This window comes from Bubalus kerabau, unplaced genomic scaffold (assembly GCF_029407905.1).
Source record: "Bubalus kerabau isolate K-KA32 ecotype Philippines breed swamp buffalo unplaced genomic scaffold, PCC_UOA_SB_1v2 scaffold_92, whole genome shotgun sequence".
Lineage (NCBI taxonomy): Eukaryota > Metazoa > Chordata > Mammalia > Artiodactyla > Bovidae > Bubalus > Bubalus kerabau.
In genome coordinates this window covers 220,223-243,766 of record NW_026577946.1, presented here as the reverse complement: position 1 = coordinate 243,766, position 23,544 = coordinate 220,223, and the positions used below count along the sequence as shown (strand labels likewise).

General features: G+C 50.7%; 1 protein-coding gene across 6 annotated transcripts in view; it reads left to right on the top strand.

Moving 5' to 3' along the window:
* Positions 1–9,918: 9,918 nt before the first annotated feature.
* LOC129641171 (uncharacterized) overlaps positions 9,919–23,544 on the top strand; it is a 148,959-nt gene continuing 135,333 nt past the window's right edge. The window contains exons 1-2 of one of the 6 annotated variants that reach the window (XR_008709205.1): positions 9,919–10,098; positions 16,792–16,846. The gene's annotated coding sequence lies outside the window, so the exon portion shown is untranslated. Of the gene's footprint in view, positions 10,099–10,319; positions 10,402–10,650; positions 10,666–16,791; positions 16,847–23,544 lie in introns of those variants that run through there. The other 5 variants (XR_008709202.1, XR_008709206.1, XR_008709204.1 and 2 more) reach the window with 5 other exon arrangements.

Genomic DNA, 23,544 nt, shown 5'->3' with positions numbered 1-23,544 from the left:
CAGCTCAACAAATGAAAAACCCTTCACCAATATGATTTCTAATCAGCCCATTATACTTATACTAATAATTTTCTAACTTTTCTAAGGAACCTGTTTTTAGAAGGTTTAAAGCATCTCGTGCCTCTCATGGTTGGGAGGCTGTGAGCAATCACATGTGGCCGGACAAGCCTGTCAGGCAGGCTAGAGAACCTTCAGAGGAGTTTGTAGGTTAAAACACTCTTGTCACACCCAGGGGTTTTTATCAACTGGAGCTCTAGGTTAACTCCTTCTCCAAAAGAGGTGGTGGGGGACAGCCCCCTGTAAAGTCAGAGGTGTAGGTGAGAGCACAAAGTAGTAAGGTAGGCAGGCTCTGGTTATGGGGGTAGATGCTCGAGGATTTCCAGGGGGACTCCTGAGGCTCGATCCCGCCTTTGCGTATGTCGAGCCTCCTTCCTCATGACCTTTGCCATGGGCGGAGTGCCTCACTCTGGCCCCCAACAGTGAACCTCCTCTCTCAGGAACATTCTTGGCTCCTATCGAGACACCTCTGTGTGTGTAGCTACACACGCAACGTAGGGGCAAAGGGAGCCAGATTCTTTCCGTGGGGTGCTGATGCTTTGTGGCAAAGCACCTGCTTGAGAATCCATCAGCTTACGCTTCCCTCGCCTTGACAGAGGTCTCATTGCTGTAGCCCTTGGCAGTTTGGAAAGAAGAGGACCCTTACCTTTCATAAAGTGGGCCCTTGTCCTAGTTTGAAAGGAAAGGCAAGAGCTGAGCTGAGGCCAATAAGGTGCCAGTCAAGTCTGACATATTCCCGAAGCCTGCTCCTTCATGGAAAATAATGCTGGAATCTAGGAATGTCTCTGCAAGGCTGGCAAAGGGCAGTCAGGAGCCTGCACCCTGCCTCTGGAATTACCGATTTCTGAGCAGATCTGGAGGTCTCCTTTAGGAGAATCTAACTCATTCCTTCCATATTGAGACTTCCAAAAACAGGCCAGTAGGCTGCCTCTTCGTGCCCGAAGGAGGCTTGCTTTTCCTGCCTCCTATGAACCCAGCTTCCCAGGCTCTGGGAAAAGCGGATCTTGAAGATCTTTTCTCAGGGGTTGTTTCCACGGAGCTGGGGCTAAGCCTGGAGACCCAAACTCACAGGGGAAGAAAAACCACATGGACAAGTCTTTGCTCTCTAGGAGAGCTCTAGTGAACTTCACTCTGTCACGAACATTCTTGATTCATATGGAGACACCCCTATGTGCGAAGCTGCGTACCCAACATGGGGGAACAGAGAGCCTGATTCTCTCTGTGTAGCTTTAAAGATGTTGTTCAAAGAACACCTTGAAAATCCATACAATGCTCTTCCTTACCCGTGACAGAGTTCTCATTGCTGTAGCCCTTGGCAGTTTTTAGAAATCCGCACCCAAACCCTTCTCCAAGTAGTCCTGGGTCCTAGTTCGGAGGAACATGCAATGGCGGAGCTGAGGCCAGTAAGGCACCAGTCAGGTCTCACACACTCTTGCAGCCTGATCGTCCAGGGACAGTAAGCCCTCTTTTTCCCTGCAGGAGGCTCACTTGACTTCCCTCCTGTGAGCTGCATTTCCCAGCCTGGGGGAAAAGAGGTCCCTGGAGATCTTTTCTCAGGGGCTCCTTCCCCGGAGCTGGGGAGGACCTCGAGGACCCAAATCACAGGGGAAGGCAAAAGCACATGGACAGGTCTATGCTCTGTAGGAGAGCTCTAGTGAACCTCATCTCTCAGGAACATTCTGGCCTCCTATAGAGACACCTCTGTGTGTGAAGCTACACACCCAACATAGGGGCAAATGGAGCCTGATTCTCTCCGTGGGGTGCTGATGCTTTGTGGCAAAGCACCTGCTTGAGAATCCATCCACTTAGGCTTCCCTCGCCTTGACAGAGGTCCCATTGCTGTAGCCCTTGGCAGTTTGGAAAGAAGAAGACCCTTACCCTTCATAAAGTAGGCCTTTGTCCTAGTTTGAATGGAAAGGTAATAGCTGAGCTGAGGCCAATAAGGTGCCTGCCAAGTCTGACATACTCCCGTAGCCTTCACCTTCATGGAAAATAACTCTAGAATCTGGGAATGTCTTTGCAAGGCTGGCAAAGGGCAGTCAGGAACCAGCACCCTGCCTCTGGAATTACCAACTTCTGAGCAGATCTGGAGGTCTCCTTTAGGAGAAGCTAACCCATTCTTTCCAAATAGAGGCTTCCAAACAGGCCGGTTGGCTGCCTCTTCGTGCCCGAAGGAGGCCTGCTTTTCTTGCATCCTATGAAGCCCTGTTCCCAGCCTCTGGGAAAAGCGGATCTTGAAGATATTTTCTCAGGGGTTGTTTCCATGGAGCTGGGGCCGAGACCAGAGACCCAATCGCACAGGGGAAGGAAAACCACATGGACAAGTCTTTGCTCTCCAGGAGACCTCTAAGTGAAACTTACTCTGTCAGGAACGTTCTTGACTCCTATGGAGACACCCCTATGTGTGAAGCTGCGTACCCAACAATGGGGCACAGAGAGACTGATTCTCTCTTTGCAGCTTTGAAGCTGTCATTCAAACAACAGCTTGAGAATCCATACAATGCTCTCCCTTACCTCTGAGAGAGTTCTCATTGCTGTAGCCCTTGGCAGTTTTTTAGAAATCCGCACCCAAACCCTTCTCCTAGTAGGCCTGGGTCCTAGTTCGGAGGAGCATGCAATGGCGGAGCTGAGGCCAGTAAGGCACCAGTCAGCTCTCACACACTCTTGCAGCCTGCTCCTCCAGGGGCAGTAAGGCCTCTTTTTCTCTGCAGGAGGCTCGCTTGCCTTGCCTTCTGTGAACTGCATTTCCCAGTCTGGACGAAAAGTAATTCCTGGAGGTGTTTTCTCAGGGGTTTCTTCCTCGGAGCTGGGGCGAACATCGGGAACCCAACTCACAGGGGAAGGCAAAACCATATGGACAGGTCTATGCTCCGTAGCAGAGCTCTAGTGAACCTCATCTCCCAGGAACATTCTTGGCTCCTATAGAGACACCTCTGTGTTTGAAGCTACACACCCAACATAGGGGCAAATGCAGCCTGATTCTCTCCGTGGGGTGCAGATGCTTTGTGGCAAAGCACCTGTTTGAGAATCCATCCGCTTCCACTTCCCTCTCTTTGACAGAGGTCTCTTTGCTGTAGCCTTTGGCAGTTTGGAAAGAAGCAGACCCTTACCCTTCACCAAGTAGGCCCTTGTCCTAGTTTGAACGGAAAGGCGATAGCTGAGCTGAGGCCAGTAAGGCGCCAGTCAAGTCTGTCATATTCCTGAAGCCTGCTCCTTCATGGAAAATAACGCTAGAATCTAGAAATGTCTTTGCAAGGCTGGCAAAGGACAGTCAGGAACCTCGACCCTGCCTCTGGAATTTCCGTCTTCTGAGCAGATCTGGAGGTCTTCTTTTGGAGAAGCTAACCATTCCTTCCAAAGAGTGGCTTCCAAACACAGGCTAGTTGGCTGCCTCTACTTGCCCGAAGGAGACTTGCTTGTTCCGCTTCCTGTGAACTCCGCTTCCCGCCTGGGGGAAAAGTGGTTCTTGGAGATCTTTTTTCAGGGGCTATTTCAACTGAGTTGGAGCTGAGCCCGGAGACCCACACGCACAGAGGAAGGCAAAACCACATGGACAAGTCTTTGCTCTGTAGGAGAACTCTAGTTAACCTCAGTATGTGAGGAAAGTCTTGGATTCTACGGGGATACCTCTGTGTGTGGAGCTGCGTACCCAACAAGGGGGCACACAGGGCCTGATTCTCTCTTTGCAGCTTTGAAGCTGTCGTTCAAACAACAGCTTGAGAATCCATACAATGCTCTCCCTTACCTCTGAGAGACTTCTCATTGCAGTAGCCCTTGGCAGTTTTTACAAATCCGCACCCAAACCCTTCTCCAAGTAGGCCTGGGTCCTGGTTTGGATGGCCATGCAATGGCAGAGCTGAGGTCAGTAAGGCACCAGTCAGGTGTCACACACTCTGGCAGCCTGCTCCTCCAGGGACAGTAAGGCCTATTTTTCCCTGCGGGAGGCTCGCTTGCCTTGCCTCCTGTGAACTGCGTTTCCCAGCCTGGGCGAAAAGCGGTTCCTGGAGATCTTTTCTCAGGGGCTCTATCCCCAGAGCTGGGGTGGACCTCGGGGACTCATCTCACAGGGGAAGGAAAAACCACATGGACAGGTCTATGCTCTGTAGGAGACGTTAGTGAGTCCCATCTCTTAGGAACATTCCTGGCTCGTACAGAGACACCTCTGTGTGTAAAGCTACACACCGAACATAGGGGCACAGGGAGCCTGATTCTCTCCGTGGGGTGCTGATGCTTTGTGGCAAAGCACCTGTTTGAGAAGCCATCCGCTTACGCTTCCCTCGCCTTGACAGTGGTCTCATTGCTGTGTCTCTTGGCAGTTTGGAAAGCAGCAGACCCTTACCCTTTACCAAGTAAGCCCTGATCCTAGTTTGAAAGGAAAGGCAATAGCTGAGCTGAGGCCAGTAAGGAACCCGTCAACTCTGACATATTCCCGATGCCTGCTCCTTCATGGAAAATAACGCTAGAATCTAGGAATGTCTTTGCAAGGCTGGCAAAGGGCAGTCAGGAACCTCGACCCTGCCTCTGGAATATCTATCTTCTGAGCAGATCTGGAGGTCTCGTTCTGGAGAAGCTAACCCATTCCTTGCAAATATAGGCTTCCAAACACAGGCCGGTTGGCTGCCTCTTCTTGCCTGAAGGAGGCTTGCTTTTCCTGCCTCCTATGATCCCTGGTTCCCAGCATGGGGGAAAAGCAGATCTTGGAGATCTTTGCTCAGGGGTTGTTTCCACGGAGCTGGGGTTGTGCCCGGAGACCCACACGTACAGGGGAAGGCAAAACCACATGAACAAGTCTTTGCTCTCTAAGAGAGCTCTAGTGAACCTCAGTCTTTGACGAACGTTCTTGGCTCCTATGCGGACACCTCTGTGTGTGAAACTGCGTACCCAACATGGGGGCAGAGAGCCTGATTCTCTCTGTGCAGGTTTAATGCTGTCGTTCAGAAAACAGCTTGAGAATCCATACAATTCTCGCTCTTACCTCTGAAAGAGTTCTCATTGCAGTAGCCCTTGGCAGTTTGTAGAAATCTGCACCTAAACCCTTCTCCAAGTAGGCCTGAGTCCCAGTTCGGAGGAACAAGCAATGGCGGAGCTGAGACCAGTATGGCACCAGTCAGTTTTCACACACTCTGGCAGCCTGCTCCTCCATGGACAGTAAGGCTTCTTTTTCTCTGCAGGAGGCTCCCTTGCCTTACTTCCTGTGAACAGCTTTTCCCAGCCTGGGCGAAAAGCTGTTCCTGGAGATCTTTCCTGAGGGGCTGTTTTCCCAGAGCTGGGGCGGACCTCGGGGACCCAACTCACAGGGGAAGGCGAAACCACATGGATAGGTGAGCACTCTGTAGGAGAGCTCTTGTGAACCTCATCTCTCAGGAACATTCTTGGCTCCTGTAGAGACACCACTGTGTGTGAAGCTACACACCCCCACATAGGGGCAAATGGAGCCTGATTCTCTCCGTGGGGTGCTGATGCTTGGTGGCAAAGAACCTTCTTGAGAATCCATCCCCTTACACTTCCCTCGCATTTACGGAGGTCTCATTGCTGTAGCCCTCGGCAGTTTGGAAAGAAGAAGACCCTTACCCTTCATAAAATAGGGCCTTGTCCTAGTTTGAATGGAAAGGCAATAGCTGAGCTGAGGCCAATAAGGCGCCAGTCAAGTCTGACATATTCCTGAAGCCTGCTTCTTCAGGAAGATAACGGTAGAATCTAGGAATGTCTTTGCAAGGCTGGCAAAGGGCAGTCAGGACCCTGCACACTGCCTCTGGAATTACCGGACTTCTGAGCAGATCTGGAGGTCTCCTTTAGGAGAAGCTAACCCATTCTTCCAAATAGGGGCTTCCAAACGCAGGCCGCTTGGCTGCCTCTTGCTGTCTGAAGGAGACCTGCTTTTCCCGCCTCCTATGAACCCCACATCCCAGCCTCTGGGAAAAGCGGATCTTGAAGATCTTTTCTCAGGGTTTGTTTCCACGGAGCTGGGGCCGAGCCTGGAGCCCCAAACGCACAGGGGAAGAAAAACCACATGGACAAGTCTTTGCTCTCTAGGAGAGCTCTAGTGAACCTCACTCTGTCAGGAACGTTCTTGTTTCCTATGGAGACACCCCTGTCTGTGAAGCTGTGTACCGAACATGGAGACACAGAGTCTGATTCTATCTGTGCAGCTTTGAAGCTGTCGTTCAAACAACAGCTTGAAAATCCATACAATGCCCTTCCTTACCCGTGACACAGTTCTCATTGCTATACCCCTTGGCAGTATTTAGAAATCCATACCCAAACCCTTCTCCTAGTAGGCCTGGGTCCTAGTTCGGAGGAACATGCAATGGCGGAGCTGAGGCCAGTAAGGCACCAGTCAGGTCTCACACACTCTTGAAGCCTGATCGTCCAGGGACAGTAAGGCCTGTTGTGCCCTGCAGGAGGCTCTCTTGCATTACCTCCTGTGAACTGCGTTTGCCAGCCTGGGGGAATAGCGGTCCCAGGAGATCTTTTCTCAGGGGCTCCTTTCCCTGAGCTGGGGCGGACCTCGGGGACCCAACTCACAGGGCAAGGCAAAACCATATGGACAGGTCTATGCTCTGTAGCAAACCTCTAGTGAACCTCATCTCTCAGGAACATTCTTGGCTCCTATAGAGACACCTCTGTGTGTGAAGCTGCGTACCTAACATAGGGGCACAGAGAGCCTGATTCTCTCTCTTCATTTTGACGCTGTCGTTCAGAAAACAGCTTAAGTTCCACATAATGCTCTCCCTTACCGCTGAGAGAATTCTCACTGCTATAGCCCTTGGCACTTTGTAGAAATCCGCACCCAAACGCTTCTCCAAGTAGGCCTGGGTCCTAGCTCGGATGAACAGGCAATGGCGGAGCTGAGGCCAGTAAGGCAGCAGTCAGGTTTCACACACTCTGGCAGCCTATTCCTCCAGGGACAGTAAGGCCTCTTTTTCTCTGCAGGAGATTCGCTTGCCTTACTTCCTGTGAACAGCGTTTCCCAGCCTCAGTGAAGTGGTTCCTGGAGATCTTTTCTCAGGCACAGTTTCCCCGGATGTGTGGCGGACCTCGGGGACCCAACTCACAGGGGAAGGCAAAACCACATGGACAGGTCTATGCTCTGTAGGAGAGGTTTAGTGAACCTAATCTCTCAGGAAAATTCTTGGCTCCTATAGAGACAACTCTGTGTGTGAAGCTACACTCCCAACATTGGGGCACAGGGAGCTTGATTCTCTCCGTGGGGTGCTGATGCTTTGTGGCAAAGCACCTGCTTGAGAATCCATCCTCTTAGGCTTCCCTCGCCTTGACAGAGGTCTCATTGCTGTAGCCCTTGGCAGTTGGCAAAGAAGAAGATCCTTACCCTTCATAAAGTAGCCCCTTGTCCTAGTTGAATGGAAAGGCAATAGCTGAGCTGAAGCCAATAAGGAGCCAGTCCCGTCTGACACATTCCCGATGCCTGCTCCTTCATGGAATATAACTCTAGAATCTAGGAATGTCTTTGCAAGGCTGGCAAAGGGCAGTCAGGAACCAGCACCCTGCCTCTGGAATTACCGACTTCTGAGCAGATCTGGAGGTCTCCTTTAGGAGAAGCTAACCCATTCCTTCCAAATAGAGGCTTCAAAACACAGGCAGGTTGGCTGCCTTTCGTGCCCGAAGGCGGCTTGCTTTTCTCTCCTCCTATGAACCCCAGTTCCCAGCCTCTGGGAAAAGTGGATCTTGAAGATATTTTCTCAGGGGTTGTTTCCACGGAGCTGGGGCCGAGCCCGGAGACCCAAAGCCACAGGGGAAGGCAAGACCACATGGAGACGTCTATGCTCTGCAGCAGACCTCTAGTGAACCTCATCTCTCAGGAGCATTCTTGGCTCCTATAGAGACACCTCTGTGTGTGAAGCTGCATACCTAACATAGGGGGACAGAGAGCCTGATTCTCTCTGTTCATTTTGATGCTGTCGTTCAGAAAACAGCTTGAGAATCCATACAATGCTCTCCCTTACCGCTGAGAGAATTCTCACTGCTGTAGCCCTTGGCACTTTGTAGAAATCCGCACCCAAACGCTTCTCCAAGTAGGCCTGGGTCCTAGCTCGGATGAACAGGCAATGGCGGAGCTGAGGCCAGTAAGGCAGCAGTCAGGTTTCACACACTCTGGCAGCCTGCTCCTCCAGGGACAGTAAGGCCTCTTTTTCTCTGCAGGAGATTCGCTTGCCTTACTTCCTGTGAACAGCGTTTCCCAGCCTCAGTGAAGCGGTTCCTGGAGATCTTTTCTCTGGCACAGTTTCCCCGGATGTGTGGCGGACCTCGGGGACCCAACTCACAGGGGAAGGCAAAACCACATGGACAGGTCTATGCTCTGTAGGAGAGGTTTAGTGAACCTAATCTCTCAGGAACATTCTTGGCTCCTATAGAGACAACTCTGTGTGTGAAGCTACACTCCCAACATTGGGGCACAGGGAGCTTGATTCTCTCCGTGGGGTGCTGATGCTTTGTGGCAAAGCACCTGCTTGAGAATCCATCCTCTTAGGCTTCCCTCGCCTTGACAGAGGTCTCATTGCTGTAGCCCTTGGCAGTTGGCAAAGAAGAAGACCCTTACCCTTCATAAAGTAGGCCCTTGTCCTAGTTTGAATGGAAAGGCAATAGCTGAGCTGAGGCCAATAAGGAGCCAGTCCTGTCTGACACATTCCCGAAGCCTGCTCCTTCATGGAAAATAACTCTAGAACCTAGGAATGTCTTTGCAAGGCTAGCAAAGGGCAATCAGGAACCAGCACCCTGCCTCTGGAATTACCGACTTCTGAGCAGATCTGGAGGTCTCCTTTAGGAGAAGCTAACCCACTCCTTCCAAATAGAGGCTTCAAATCACAGGCAGGTTGGCTGCCTTTTCGTTCCCGATGGAGGCGTGCTTTTCTCTCCTCCTATGAACCCCAGTTCCCAGACACTGGGAAAAGCAGATCTTGAAGATATTTTCTCAGGGGTTGTTTCCACGGAGCTGGGGGCGAGCCCGGAGACCCAAACGCACAGGAGAAGGCAAGACCACATGGACAAGTCTTTGCTCTTTAGTATAGCTCTAGTGAACCTCACTCTGTCAGGAACTTTCTTGATTCCTACGGAGACACACCTGTGTGTGAAGCTGCATGCCCAACATAGGGGCACAGAGAGCCTGATTCCCCCTGTGCAGCGCTGAGTCTGGGCGGCTAAACAACAGCTTGGGAATGCAGCCTGGGGCGCTTCCCTTCCCTCTGACAGAGCTCTCCTTCGGGACCTAAGCCCTCTGCAAGGAGGCATGGATCATAGGTGCAAAGGGAAGGGAAGAGCGGAGCTGAGGCCAGTAAGGCGCCCGCCAGTCACGTCTCCCCCACTTCCGCAGTCTGTTCCTTCCCCTGCGCGAAAGCTAGAAGCTGGGAAGGGCTTGGCGAGGCTCGCTCAGGCAGAGCAGCATCTCGACAGGGGCTCTGTCCTATCGCGCCTGGGCACAGATCTGCAGCTCCGCCGGTGTGAAGCTCATTCGGTCCTTTCCAATACAGGCTTGCAAGAACCCGCCAATGGCCTAACTCATCTCTCCCGCGTGCTGGGACTGGGCATCCAGGCCTGGGCACAAAGCACTGCCTGGAGCTCTTTGCTAAGGGGCTGGTTCCCCTACGCTGGGGCTGTGCTAGGGAGCCCAAACGCACAAGTCAAGGCCCCAAAACACATCCACACGTCTCTGCTCTGCAACAGAGCTCCAGGGAAGCCCAGTCTGGCAGGCGCTTTCTGGGCACAAACGGAGGAACACTCTGGCTGTGGAGCTCCCTCCCCAAGACTGGGGCACTAGGACCCTGATTCCCTCCGTTTAGCGCTGAGTCTGGGTTGCCTAGCAACAGCTTGGGAACGCAGCCTGGGGCACTTCCCTTCCCTCCGACAGAGCTCTCCTTGCGGTAGGCCTTGGTAGTTTGCATACAATAGGGCAATAAGCCCTCTGCAAGTTGGCCTGGCTCCTAGGTCCAAAGGGCAGGCCAGAGCGGAGCTGAGGCTGTCAGGCTCCAGACACATCTCCCATACTCCTACATCCTGCTCCTATCCTGGCGTGAACGCTAGAAATTGGTAAGGTACCAGGAGCATGGCAGGGGCGGGGCGAAACAGGGCGGCGCGGGTCGGGGTTCCGATCGGGAGGGGTGGGAAGCGGTCCCAGTTGTGCTCTCGGGGGTCCCCACTGCGGCTGGAAAGGTACCGGGAGCGAGGCAGGGGCGGGGCGAAACCGGGCGGCGCGGGGCCGTTTTCCGGTCGGGAGGGGGTGGGAAGCAGTCCCAGTAGTGCTCTCGGAAGTGGCCACTGCGGCTGGAAACGCGCCGGGACCGCACCGGGGCGGGGTAAACTCCGGCTGCGCGGGTGGAGATTACGATGGCTGTAAGTGGGGGTCGGTCCCAGTTGTGCTCCCGGGGGTCGCCACTGTGGCTGGGAACGCGCCGGGAGCGCGGCAGGGGCGGGGCGAACCCTGGCGCGAGGGGAGGGGGTCCGGTTGTGGCGGGGTTGGCTCTTGGCGGGGATGGGGAGGGCTTCCCAGTTGTGCTCTCAGGGGTCTCCACTGAGGCTGGGAACACCCATTTCGTCCGCTCCTGGGTCCCCAAGGATCGCCATCCCGTGGGTGCAGCGGAGGGCTGCGGACCACTGGTAAGGGCACTGGGACTGCGTGGAGCAGGGAACCACGTATTCCGCCGTCTGTTGGTACATTCTCGGAGCTCCCCCACCTGGCGGTCGCAGAAAGGCCTCGCCTTTAGGGTCAAGGCCTTTACCGCTCCACCCCTTTGCTGAAAAATCTCCGAGTCTGCGCGGGTTTCCCAAGCAGCCTAGTGTCCGCTAGAAGTCCAAGGGACAGAACCCTGAACTCTGGCCGGCTGGCCCAGCCCTGCTTCTGGCACTTTGTAGGCCAGCGGGCCCTGGAGCACCTACTGGGATGGGAAAGCGAAGGGTCCACGGATTGCACCCTAGAAACTTAGTAGGGTGCATGGATTTCAAACCCTGGTGGCCGCCCAGGCAGCAAAGAAGGGGGGAGGGTACCTTGCTGCCCTTTCATGTCAGAATCTGTGGCTGTCCTGCTGCGTGGGCCTTTTCATGGGGACCCTGTGGAAGAAAAGTTTGGTGTTTTGGAACTGAATAATTAGAACGTGTAAAAAGTTTAAATTATGTGGTGGTGTAATTAAAACAAAACCAAGCTACAAGTGTTTTTCCAATGGAGTTCCTAATATTGAAGGCCTGTTTCCTTCCACTGTGGCATTTATCAAGAAGTGTGCGGGATATTTTTTTTTTTTTAAGAAAAGTGTTTGAAGTGAGGGAAACAGGAAACCCAGAGGTGCCCCTGTAGTTTGGGGAAGGCCTAAGGAGGTCACTTGGAAATGCTGCTTGCTGTGGGGTGGGGCAGATTGGCTGTGCAGGCTTGTCCTTTGCATGCATGTTCTTGTGTGTGGAAACCCAGCTCGAGCCATCTCCTGATGTGTAAGCATTTCGCAGACAAACCTTGAGCTAAGAAATGCTTTTTTTCCTGAGGAAATGTTTGTCTTAAGTGATATAAATATCCTATGTATTTCCACTAGACTCTGGCTTCAGGTCGTTTCCCCCAAAAGGCTCAGAAGCAACTTGAAAAAAACAGTATGTTTTCCTCCTAGCTTGTTCTCCTTATCTATATTAAGGAAATGATATATTTGCCTTGAATACTGCCTTTCTTCAAGATTCAGGTCTATCAAATTTTGGCCCGGGATGACTCACCTGCTGCCAATGATATCTCAAGGCATATCGAGGGGGAGGGGCCTGCGGCAATTCCCTGAGACAGTGTCTTTCTTTCCTTAGCTGACTGCTAGTGCCTGTAGAATACCTGGCTAGAGCCCAGCAGGGTGTACATCCAGCCTCAAGACTAAGTCAGCAGCTTTCTCTATCTCTTTTATACTTTAATAACAATTGATGACACAAAAGCTCTGAGCGATCAAACCATATCGAATATTTATTTCAGATGGAAGATGCATTCCATGTGATTGCCATCTTAAGTCTTTCCATCATTATGGAATATCTGTCCATGTATTCAGGATAGTTTTCAGCCAGGGTGTATAATTTCCAGTGTGCCAGTCTTGTCATCGTCGTTAATACATGGCAAATTGTTGTATTCATGTTGACATTATTGAAAGGGAATTATTTAAAATTCCTTTTCAGAATATTATCTGCTAATGTATACAGAGAAAACTGTGTAATCATTCGTTTTTATCAGTTTGGACAGCTTGATAGTTTCTTTAATTTCTTTCCTTTCTCATATTTAAGATTTTCCAGGCACATACATGTACTACCTCACCCCTAAACTCAGTCATGTGCTCAAAGAACTTCTGTCCTTATTTTTTGCAACATTGAATTCGTTTTGACTATGCTGGGTCTCTGCTGCAAGATGGAAGTCGCTAGGACCTCTGGACTGCAGTCTGCCATCTCTTACTGACCTCTTGTTGACCTCTGCAGAATCCTGCTTGGAGGGAGCTTGTTAGTTCCTTGTTGCTTACCAGGACCTCCTGTGTTAAGTGGTTTCTCTTCTCTGTTGCCTGGTAAGGGTGGATGGTCATTGGCATCCCAAAGCTAGCTAGAAGTCAATTATTTAGGCAGGCTTGTGCATAGATATGGGAGAAGGTAATGGCACCCCACTCCAGTACTCTTGCGTGGAAAATCCCACGGACAGAGGAGCCTGCTAGGCTGCAGTCCATGGGGTCGCTAAGAGTCGGACACCACTGAGCGACTTCACGTTCATTATTCACTTTCATGCATGGGAGGAGGAAATGGCAACCCACTCCAGTGTTCTTGCCTAGAGAACCCCAGGGACTGCGGGACCTGGTGGGCTGCCATGTATGGGGTCGCACAGAGTCGGACACGACTGAAACGACTTAGCAGCAGCAGCAGAAGCAGTGCATTGAAATCAAAAGGGTTGAGAACAGTCAGGTAGGATCACATATGTCACCGTGAAACACTACTTCTCCACTTAGCCAAAGCTAACCAAAGATTTCTGTTCTAGGTCAACCTAGAAGACATCACTTAAGAGGTAAAGAAACTGAAACTCCATTAGCAAAAGCAGTTCAACATCTCAAGAAAACTTCTGCTAGGCACAGAACTCTTTTCTGGGGGTCCACTTTTGCTACAACCTCCTTATCCCATTCTGTACCCATTCCTTTGCTTCTCCCATCCTGAAACTTCCACCTGTAAGACAGAACTACTTCGTTTTCCTTCCTCAAGTGTCAATGCATTCCACATACCTTCTTGTAAAAACAAGTCATACATTTCCCTTCAGCAACCAAGAACTGACTTTTATATTGGCGTTCGATATAGCGCGCTCCCTTCCCCCACCCCCAAGAATAGAACAAAACAAAACAAAACAATTGCTTTCTTACATTTAACATGTCAGGATGGTGCCAGACAAGATTCATGGAGAGTCAAAAATCTCTTTTGTTTCTGTGTAAAAGGGAGGTCCTTTCAGAACTTTCATTTCTTTGGAAATGACCCAGCTATGAAATACACTGCCATCACTTAGTTTAGCACAAGGGTAGAAACTCGGGGAACCAAAACACCTGGAGAAACGTTTTTCAGTTCAGTTCAGTTCAGTTGCTCAGTCGTGTCTGACTCTTTGGGACCCGGTGGCCTGCAGGATGCCAGGCTTCCGTGTCTGTCACCAACTCCAGGGGCTTGCTCAAACTCATCTCCATCAGGTCAGTGATGCCATCCAACCATTTTATCCTCTGTCGTCCCCTTCTCCTCTGCCTTCAATCAAGACTATGAGAGGCAGATATTTTAGAGTATAATCATTGTTAAGAGTTTGTCTAAAAGCTCATATCACACTTACGTTTTTTCCTTTTGATGTTGTCGTTTCCAGGTACTTTCTTGCTGACAGGCTTGTGACAGATATAACAATAGAGCAATTTTTACCTCAAAGGAAACCTAGGCACTATGAACATGTTGTGCTTAATGTTGTTGACTCTTAGACATGTCTATAGTGGAGGAGCAAAACCAAAAATACTAGATATTTCATATTGACTAGTTCCCAGTTCACGGGACTCTGACGTTCATTTAGGTCAATGTTTTCTTGTATTTCCAGCAGTTAGATTTGGAAGGGCTGCCTTGTCTTGAGACCATTGAAATCAGAACTCAGAACTTGAGCAATATTATCAAAAACCACAAGGCTCACACTGACACATACCTAAATCCAGAGAGACAGACAAGACATCTTCCAGTTTTCCACCTGAGATTTAAAATATTTCTTTGAGCCGGTCTTCTGGGGAGTGGGGGATGGGGGTGGGGGTGGGGGTGGCAGCGAGGCAGGCTTGGGTAACAAGCTAATTGTTGGTCATTGCATATGCAAAGAACCAGCTTTCCCGGTTCCAAGGAAAAAAGTTTCCTTGGTAACCAACTTTGTCTGGTTCTATAGACTCTCATGGCCCTCCTAGGTCAGGTCACCTTGCCTTTCTGTAGTCCTCGTTTGATCCCTAAATCATAGACAGCTTGGATTGTCCCTGTGGGGTGGATGTATTGTCCTCGTGTTTGAACTGGCGGCAGTAGCCAGAGCCTCTCCTGGAACCGGGCGTGGGGGCGGGGCTCACCGGGAGCCCCCGGTGAAGGTGAGCAGCGCGCCGCGCCAGGAGTGGGGCGAACCCTGGCGGCGCGGGTCGGGGTTCCGGTCGGGAGGGGGTGGGGGGCGGTCTCAGTTGTGTTCTCCGGGGTCCCCACTGCGGCTGGGAAGGCAACGGGAGCGCGGCAGGGGCGGGGCGAACCATGGCGGCGCGGGGAGAGAGGTGGGGTCCGGTCGCGGCGGGGGTCGGCTCCTGGCGGGGGTGGGGGAGGGCTTCCCAGTTGTGCTCTCGGGGTCGCCATTGCGGCTGGGCACGCCCATTTCGTGCGCTCCTGGGTCCCCAAGGATCGGCATCCAGTGGGCGCAGCGGAGGGGTGCGGACCACGGGTCAGGGCACTGGGACTGCGTGGAGCAGGGAACCACGTATTCCGCCCTCTGTTGGCACATTCTCGGAGCTCCCCCACCTGGCGGTCGCAGAAAGGCCTCGCCTTTGGGGTCAAGGCCTTTACCGCTCCACCCCTCTGCTGAAAAATCTCCGAGTCTGCGCGGGTTTCCCAAGCAGCCTAGGGTCCGCTGGAAGTCCAAGGGACAGAACCCTGAATCTTGGCTGGCTGGCCCAGCCCTGCTTCTGGCACTTTGTAGGCCAGCGGGCCCTGGAGCACCTGCTGGGATGGGAAAGGGAAGGGTCCACGAATTGCACCCTAGAAACCTAGTAGGGTGCATGGATTTCAAACCCTGGTGGCCGCCCAGGCAGCAAAGAAGGGGGGAGGGTACCTTGCTGCACTTTCATGTCAGAATCTGTGGCTGTCCTGCTGCGTGGGCCTTTTCATGGGGACCCTGTGGAAGAAAAGTTTGGTGTTTTGGAACTGAATAATTAGAACGTGTAAAAAGTTTAAATTATGTGGTGGTGTAATTAAAACAAAACCAAGCTACAAGTGTTTTTCAAATGGAGTTCCTAATATTGAAGGCCTGTTTCCTTCCACTGTGGCATTTATCAAGAAGTGTGCGGGATTTTTTTTTTTTTTTAAGAAAAGTGTTTGAAGTGAGGGAAACAGGAAACCCAGAGGTGCCCCTGTAGTTTGGGGAAGGCCTAAGGAGGTCACTTGGAAATGCTGCTTGCTGTGGGGTGGGGCAGATTGGCTGTGCAGGCTTGTCCTTTGCATGCATGTTCTTGTGTGTGGAAACCCAGCTCGAGCCATCTCCTGATGTGTAAGCATTTCGCAGACAAACCTTGAGCTAAGCAATGCTTTTTTTTTTCCTGAGGAAATGTTTGTCTTAAGTGATATAAATATCCTATGTATTTCCGCTAGACTCTGGCTTCAGGTCGGTTCCCCCAAAAGGCTCAGAAGCAACTTGAAAAAAACAGTATGTTTTCCTCCTAGCTTGTTCTCCTTATCTATATTAAGGAAATGATATATTTGCCTTGAATACTGCCTTTCTTCAAGATTCAGGTCTATCAAATTTTGGCCCGGGATGACTCACCTGCTGCCAATGTTATCTCAAGGCATATCGTGGGGGAGGGGCCTGCTGCAATTACCTGAGACAGTGCCTTTCTTTCCTTAGCTGACTGCTAGTGCCTGTAGAATACCTGGCTAGAACCCAGCAGGGTGTACATCCAGCCTCAAGACTAAGTCAGCAGCTTTCTCTATCTCTTTTATACTTTAATAACAATTGATGACACAAAAGCTCTGAGCGATCAAACCATATCGAATATTTATTTCAGATTGAAGATGCATTCCATGTGATTGCCATCTTAAGTCTTTCCATCATTATGGAATATCTGTCCATGTATTCAGGATAGTTTTCAGCCAGGGTGTATAATTTCCAGTGTGCCAGTCTTGTCATCATCGTTAATACATGGCAAAGTGTTGTATTCATGTTGACATTATTGAAAGGGAATTTTTTTAAATTCCTTTTCAGATTATTATCTGCTAATGTATACAGAGAAAACTGTGTAATCATTCGCTTTTATCAGTTTGGACAGCTTGATAGTTTCTTTAATTTCTTTCCTTTCTGATATTTAAGATTTTCCAGGCACATACATGTACTACCTCACCCCTAAACTCAGTCATGTGCTCAAAGACTTCTGTCCTTATTTTTTGCAACATTGAATTCGTTTGGACTATGCTGGGTCTCTGCTGCAAGATGGAAGTCGCTAGGACCTCTGGACTGCAGTCTGCCATCTCTTACTGACCTCTTGTTGACCTCTGCAGAATCCTGCTTGGAGGGAGCTTGTTAGTTCCTTGTTGCTTACCAGGACCTCCTGTGGTAAGTGTTTTCTCTTCTCTGTTGCCTGGTAAGGGTGGATGGTCATTGGCATCCCAAAGCTAGCTAGAAGTCAATTATTTAGGCAGGCTTGTGCATAGATATGGGAGAAGGCAATGGCACCCCACTCCAGTACTCTTGCGTGGAAAATCCCATGGACGGGGGAGCCTGGTAGGCTGCAGTCCATGGGGTCGCTAAGAGTCGGACACCACTGAGCGACTTCACGTTCACTTTTCACTTTCATGCATGGGAAGAGGAAATGGCAACCCACTCCAGTGTTCTTGCCTAGAGAACCCCAGGGACTGCGGGGCCTGGTGGGCTGCCATCTACGGGGTCGCACAGAGTCGGACACGACTGAAACGCCTTAGCGGCGGCGGCGGCAGCGGCGGCGGCAGCAGCAGCAGCAGCAGAAGCAGTGCATCGATATCAAAAGGGTTGAGAACAGTCAGGTAGGATCACATATGTCACCGTGAAACACTACTTCTCCACGTAGCCAAAGCTAACCAAAGATTTCTGTTCTAGGTCCACCTAGAAGAGATCACTTAAGAGGTAAAGAAACTGAAACTCCATTAGCAAAGGCAGTTCCACATCTCAAGAAAACTTGTGCTAGGCACAGAACTCTTTTCTGGGGGTCCACTTTCCCTACCACCTCCTTATCCCATTCTGTACCCATTCCTTTGCTTCTGCCATCCTGAAACTGCCACCTGTAAGACAGAACTACTTCGTTTTCCTTCCTCAAGTGCCATTGCATTCCACATACCTTCTTGTAATAACAAGTCATACATTTCCCTTCAGCAACCAAGAACTGACTTTTATACTGGCATTCGATATAGCGCGCCACCCCCCACCAACAAGAACAGAAGAGAACAAAACAAAACAATTGCTTTCTTACATTTAACATGTCAGGAAGGTGCCAGACACTATTCATGGAGAGTCAAAAATCTCTTTTGTTTCTGTGTAAAAGGGAGGTCCGTTCAAGTCGTGAGTGTTTCAGAACTTTCATTTCTTTGGAAATGACCTAGCTATGAAATACACTGTCGTCACTTAGTTTAGCACAAGGATAGAAACTCGGGGAACCAAAACACCTGGAGAAACGTTTTTCAGTTCAGTTCAGTTCAGTTGCTCAGTCGTGTCTGACTCTTTGGGACCCGGTGGCCTGCAGGATGCCAGGCTTCCGTGTCCGTCACCAACTCCAGGGGCTTGCTCAAACTCATCTCCATCAGGTCAGTGATGCCATCCAACCATTTTGTCCTCTGTCGTCCCCTTCTCCTCTGCCTTCAGTCAAGACTATGAGAGGCAGATATTTTAGAGTATAATCATTGTTAAGAGTTTGTCTAAAAGCTCATATCACATTTACGTTTTTTTGCTTTTGATGTTGTCGTTTCCAGGTCCTTTCTTGCTGACAGGCTTGTGACAGATATAACAATAGAGCAATTTTTACCTCAAAGGAAACCTAGGCACTATGAACATGTTGTGCTTAATGTTGTTGACTCTTAGACATGTCTATAGTGGAGGAGCAAAACCAAAAATACTAGATATTTCATATTGACTAGTTCCCAGTTCACGGGACTCTGACGTTCATTTAGGTCAATGTTTTCTTGTATTTCCAGCAGTTTGATTTGGAAGCGCTGCCTTGTCTTGAGACCATTGAAATCAGAACTCAGAACTTGAGCAATATTATCAAAAACCACAAGGCTCACACTGACACATACCTAAATCCAGAGAGACAGACAAGACATCTTCCAGTTTTCCGCCTGAGATTTAAAATATTTCTTTGAGCCGGTCTCCTGGGGAGTGGGGGATGGGGGTGGAGGTGGGGGTGGGGGTGGCAGCGAGGCAGGCTTGGGTAACAAGCTAATTGTTGGTCATTGCATATGCAAAGAACCAGCTTTCCCGGTTCCAAGGAAAAAAGTTTCCTTGCTAACCAACTTTGTCTGGTTCTATAGACTCTCATGGCCCTCCTAGGTCAGGTCACCTTGCCTTTCTGTAGTCCTCGTTTGATCCCTAAATCATAGACAGCTTGGATTGTCCCTGTGGGGTGGATGTATTGTCCTCGTGTTTGAACTGGCGGCAGTAGCCAGAGCCTCTCCTGGAACCGGGCGTGGGGGCGGGGCTCACCGGGAGCCCCCGGTGAAGGTGAGCAGCGCGCCGCGCCAGGAGTGGGGCGAACCCTGGCGGCGTGGGTCGGGGTTCCGGTCGGGAGGGGGTGGGGGGCGGTCTCAGTTGTGTTCTCCGGGGTCCCCACTGCGGCTGGGAAGGCAACGGGAGCGCGGCAGGGGCGGGGCGAACCCGGGCGGCGCGGGGCGGGGTCCGGTCTCGGCTGGGGTCGGCTCCTGGCGGGGGTGGGGGAGGGCTTCCCAGTTGTGCTCTCGGGGGTCGCCATTGCGGCTGGGCACGCCCATTTCGTGCGCTCCTGGGTCCCCAAGGATCGGCATCCAGTGGGCGCAGCGGAGGGGTGCGGACCACGGGTCAGGGCACTGGGACTGCGTGGAGCAGGGAACCACGTATTCCGCCCTCTGTTGGCACATTCTCGGAGCTCCCCCACCTGGCGGTCGCAGAAAGGCCTCGCCTTTGGGGTCAAGGCCTTTACCGCTCCACCCCTCTGCTGAAAAATCTCCGAGTCTGCGCGGGTTTCCCAAGCAGCCTAGGGTCCGCTGGAAGTCCAAGGGACAGAACCCTGAATCTTGGCTGGCTGGCCCAGCCCTGCTTCTGGCACTTTGTAGGCCAGCGGGCCCTGGAGCACCTGCTGGGATGGGAAAGGGAAGGGTCCACGAATTGCACCCTAGAAACTTAGTAGGGTGCATGGATTTCAAACCCTGGTGGCCGCCCAGGCAGCAAAGAAGGGGGGAGGGCATCTTGCTGCCCTTTCATGGCCGAATCTGTGGCTGTCCTGCTGCGTGGGCCTTTTCAAGGGGACCTTGTGCAATAAAAGTTTGGTATTTTGGAACTGAATGATTAGAACTTGTAACCAGTTTAAATTATGTGGTGGTGTAATTCAACACAAAACAAAACCAAACCAAGCTCCAAGTGTTTGGCACAGGGAGGTTTCAATATTGAAGGCCTGTTTTCCTTCCACTGTGGCATTCTATCAAGAAGTGTGCGGGATTTTTTTTTTTTTTTTAAAGAAAAGTGTTCGAAGTGAGGGAAACAGGAAACCCAGAGGTGCCCCTGTAGTTTGGGGAAGGCCTTAGGAGGTCACTTGGAAATGCTGCTGGCTGTGGGGGAGGGGGGCAGATGGGCTGTGCAGGCTTGTCCTTTGCATGCATGTTCTTGTGTGTGGAAACCCAACTCGGAGCCATCTCCTGATGTGTAAGCATTTCGCAGACAAACCTTGAGCTAAGCAATGCCTTTGTTCCTAAGGAAATGTTTGTCTTAAGCGATGTACATATCCTATGGATTTCCGCTGGACTCTGGCTTCAGGTCGGTTCCCCCAATAGGCTCAGAAACGACTTGAACAAAACAGTATGTTTTCCCCCTACCTTGTTCTCCTCATCTATGTTAAGGAAATGATATAGTTGCCTGGAATACTGCCTTTCTTCAAGATTCATGTCAATCAGTATTTGGCCCCGGAGGACTCACCTGCGGCCAATGTGACCTCAAGGCATGTCGTGGGGGAGGGGCCTGGTGCCATTCCCTGAGACAGTGCCTTTCTTTCCTGAGCTGACTGCTAGTGCCTGTAGAATATCTGGCTAGAGCCCAGCAGGGCGTACACCCCGCCTCAAGTCTAAGTCAGCAGCTTTCTCTATCTCTTTTATACTTTAATAACAGTTGATGGCACAAAAGCTCTGAGCGATCAACTCATATCGAATCTTCATTTCAGATTGAAGATGCATTCCATGGGATTGCCATCCTAAGTCTTTCCATCGTTATGGAATATCTGTCCATGTATTCAGGATAGTTTTCAGCCAGGGTGTATAAGTTCCAGCGTGCCGGTCTTGTCATCGTCATTACATCCATGGCAAAGTGTGGTATTCATGTTGACATTATTGAAAGGGAATTTTTTTAATTTCCTTTTCAGATTATTATCTGCTAATGTATACAGAGAACACTGTGTAATCATTCGTTTTTATCAGTTTGGACAGCTTGATAGTTGTCTTTAATTTCTTTCCTTTCTTATACTTTAGGATTTTCCGGGCACATACATGTACTGCCTCACCCCTAATCTCAGTCATGTGTGCAAAGAACTTCTGTCCTTTTATTTGTTTATTGATTTGTTGCAACATTGAATTCGTTTGGACTATGCTGGGTCTCTGCTGCAAGATGGAAGTCGCTAGGACCTCTGGACTGCAGTCTGCCATCTCTTCCTGACCTCTTGTTGACCTCTGCAGAATCCTGGTTGGTGGGAGCTTGTTAGTTCCTTGTTCCTTACCAGGACCTCCTGTGGTAAGTGTTTTCTCTTCTCTGTTGCCTGGTAAGGGTGGATGGTCATTGGCATCCCAAAGCTAGCTAGAAGTCAATTATTTAGGCAGGCTTGTGCATAGATATGGGAGAAGGCAATGGCACCCCACTCCAGTACTCTTGCGTGGAAAATCCCATGGACGGGGGAGCCTGGTAGGCTGCAGTCCATGGGGTCGCTAAGAGTCGGACACCACTGAGCGACTTCACGTTCACTTTTCACTTTCATGCATGGGAGGAGGAAATGGCAACCCACTCCAGTGTTCTTGCCTAGAGAACCCCAGGGACTGCGGGGCCTGGTGGGCTGCCGTCTACGGGGTCGCACAGAGTCGGACACGACTGAAACGCCTTAGCGGCGGCGGCGGCGGCGGCGGCGGCAGCAGAAGCAGTGCATCGATATCAAAAGGGTTGAGAACAGTCAGGTAGGATCACATATGTCACCGTGAAACACTACTTCTCCACGTAGCCAAAGCTAACCAAAGATTTCTGTTCTAGGTCCACCTAGAAGAGATCACTTAGGAGGTAAAGAAACTGAAACTCCATTAGCAAAGGCAGTTCCACATCTCAAGAAAACTTGTGCTAGGCACAGAACTCTTTTCTGGGGGTCCACTTTCCCTACCACCTCCTTATCCCATTCTGTACCCATTCCTTTGCTTCTGCCATCCTGAAACTGCCACCTGTAAGACAGAACTACTTCGTTTTCCTTCCTCAAGTGCCATTGCATTCCACATACCTTCTTGTAATAACAAGTCATACATTTCCCTTCAGCAACCAAGAACTGACTTTTATACTGGCATTCGATATAGCGCGCCACCCCCCACCAACAAGAACAGAAGAGAACAAAACAAAACAATTGCTTTCTTACATTTAACATGTCAGGAAGGTGCCAGACACTATTCATGGAGAGTCAAAAATCTCTTTTGTTTCTGTGTAAAAGGGAGGTCCGTTCAAGTCGTGAGTGTTTCAGAACTTTCATTTCTTTGGAAATGACCTAGCTATGAAATACACTGTCGTCACTTAGTTTAGCACAAGGATAGAAACTCGGGGAACCAAAACACCTGGAGAAACGTTTTTCAGTTCAGTTCAGTTCAGTTGCTCAGTCGTGTCTGACTCTTTGGGACCCGGTGGCCTGCAGGATGCCAGGCTTCCGTGTCCGTCACCAACTCCAGGGGCTTGCTCAAACTCATCTCCATCAGGTCAGTGATGCCATCCAACCATTTTGTCCTCTGTCGTCCCCTTCTCCTCTGCCTTCAGTCAAGACTATGAGAGGCAGATATTTTAGAGTATAATCATTGTTAAGAGTTTGTCTAAAAGCTCATATCACATTTACGTTTTTTTGCTTTTGATGTTGTCGTTTCCAGGTCCTTTCTTGCTGACAGGCTTGTGACAGATATAACAATAGAGCAATTTTTACCTCAAAGGAAACCTAGGCACTATGAACATGTTGTGCTTAATGTTGTTGACTCTTAGACATGTCTATAGTGGAGGAGCAAAACCAAAAATACTAGATATTTCATATTGACTAGTTCCCAGTTCACGGGACTCTGACGTTCATTTAGGTCAATGTTTTCTTGTATTTCCAGCAGTTTGATTTGGAAGCGCTGCCTTGTCTTGAGACCATTGAAATCAGAACTCAGAACTTGAGCAATATTATCAAAAACCACAAGGCTCACACTGACACATACCTAAATCCAGAGAGACAGACAAGACATCTTCCAGTTTTCCGCCTGAGATTTAAAATATTTCTTTGAGCCGGTCTCCTGGGGAGTGGGGGATGGGGGTGGAGGTGGGGGTGGGGGTGGCAGCGAGGCAGGCTTGGGTAACAAGCTAATTGTTGGTCATTGCATATGCAAAGAACCAGCTTTCCCGGTTCCAAGGAAAAAAGTTTCCTTGCTAACCAACTTTGTCTGGTTCTATAGACTCTCATGGCCCTCCTAGGTCAGGTCACCTTGCCTTTCTGTAGTCCTCGTTTGATCCCTAAATCATAGACAGCTTGGATTGTCCCTGTGGGGTGGATGTATTGTCCTCGTGTTTGAACTGGCGGCAGTAGCCAGAGCCTCTCCTGGAACCGGGCGTGGGGGCGGGGCTCACCGGGAGCCCCCGGTGAAGGTGAGCAGCGCGCCGCGCCAGGAGTGGGGCGAACCCTGGCGGCGTGGGTCGGGGTTCCGGTCGGGAGGGGGTGGGGGGCGGTCTCAGTTGTGTTCTCCGGGGTCCCCACTGCGGCTGGGAAGGCAACGGGAGCGCGGCAGGGGCGGGGTCCGGTCTCGGCTGGGGTCGGCTCCTGGCGGGGGTGGGGGAGGGCTTCC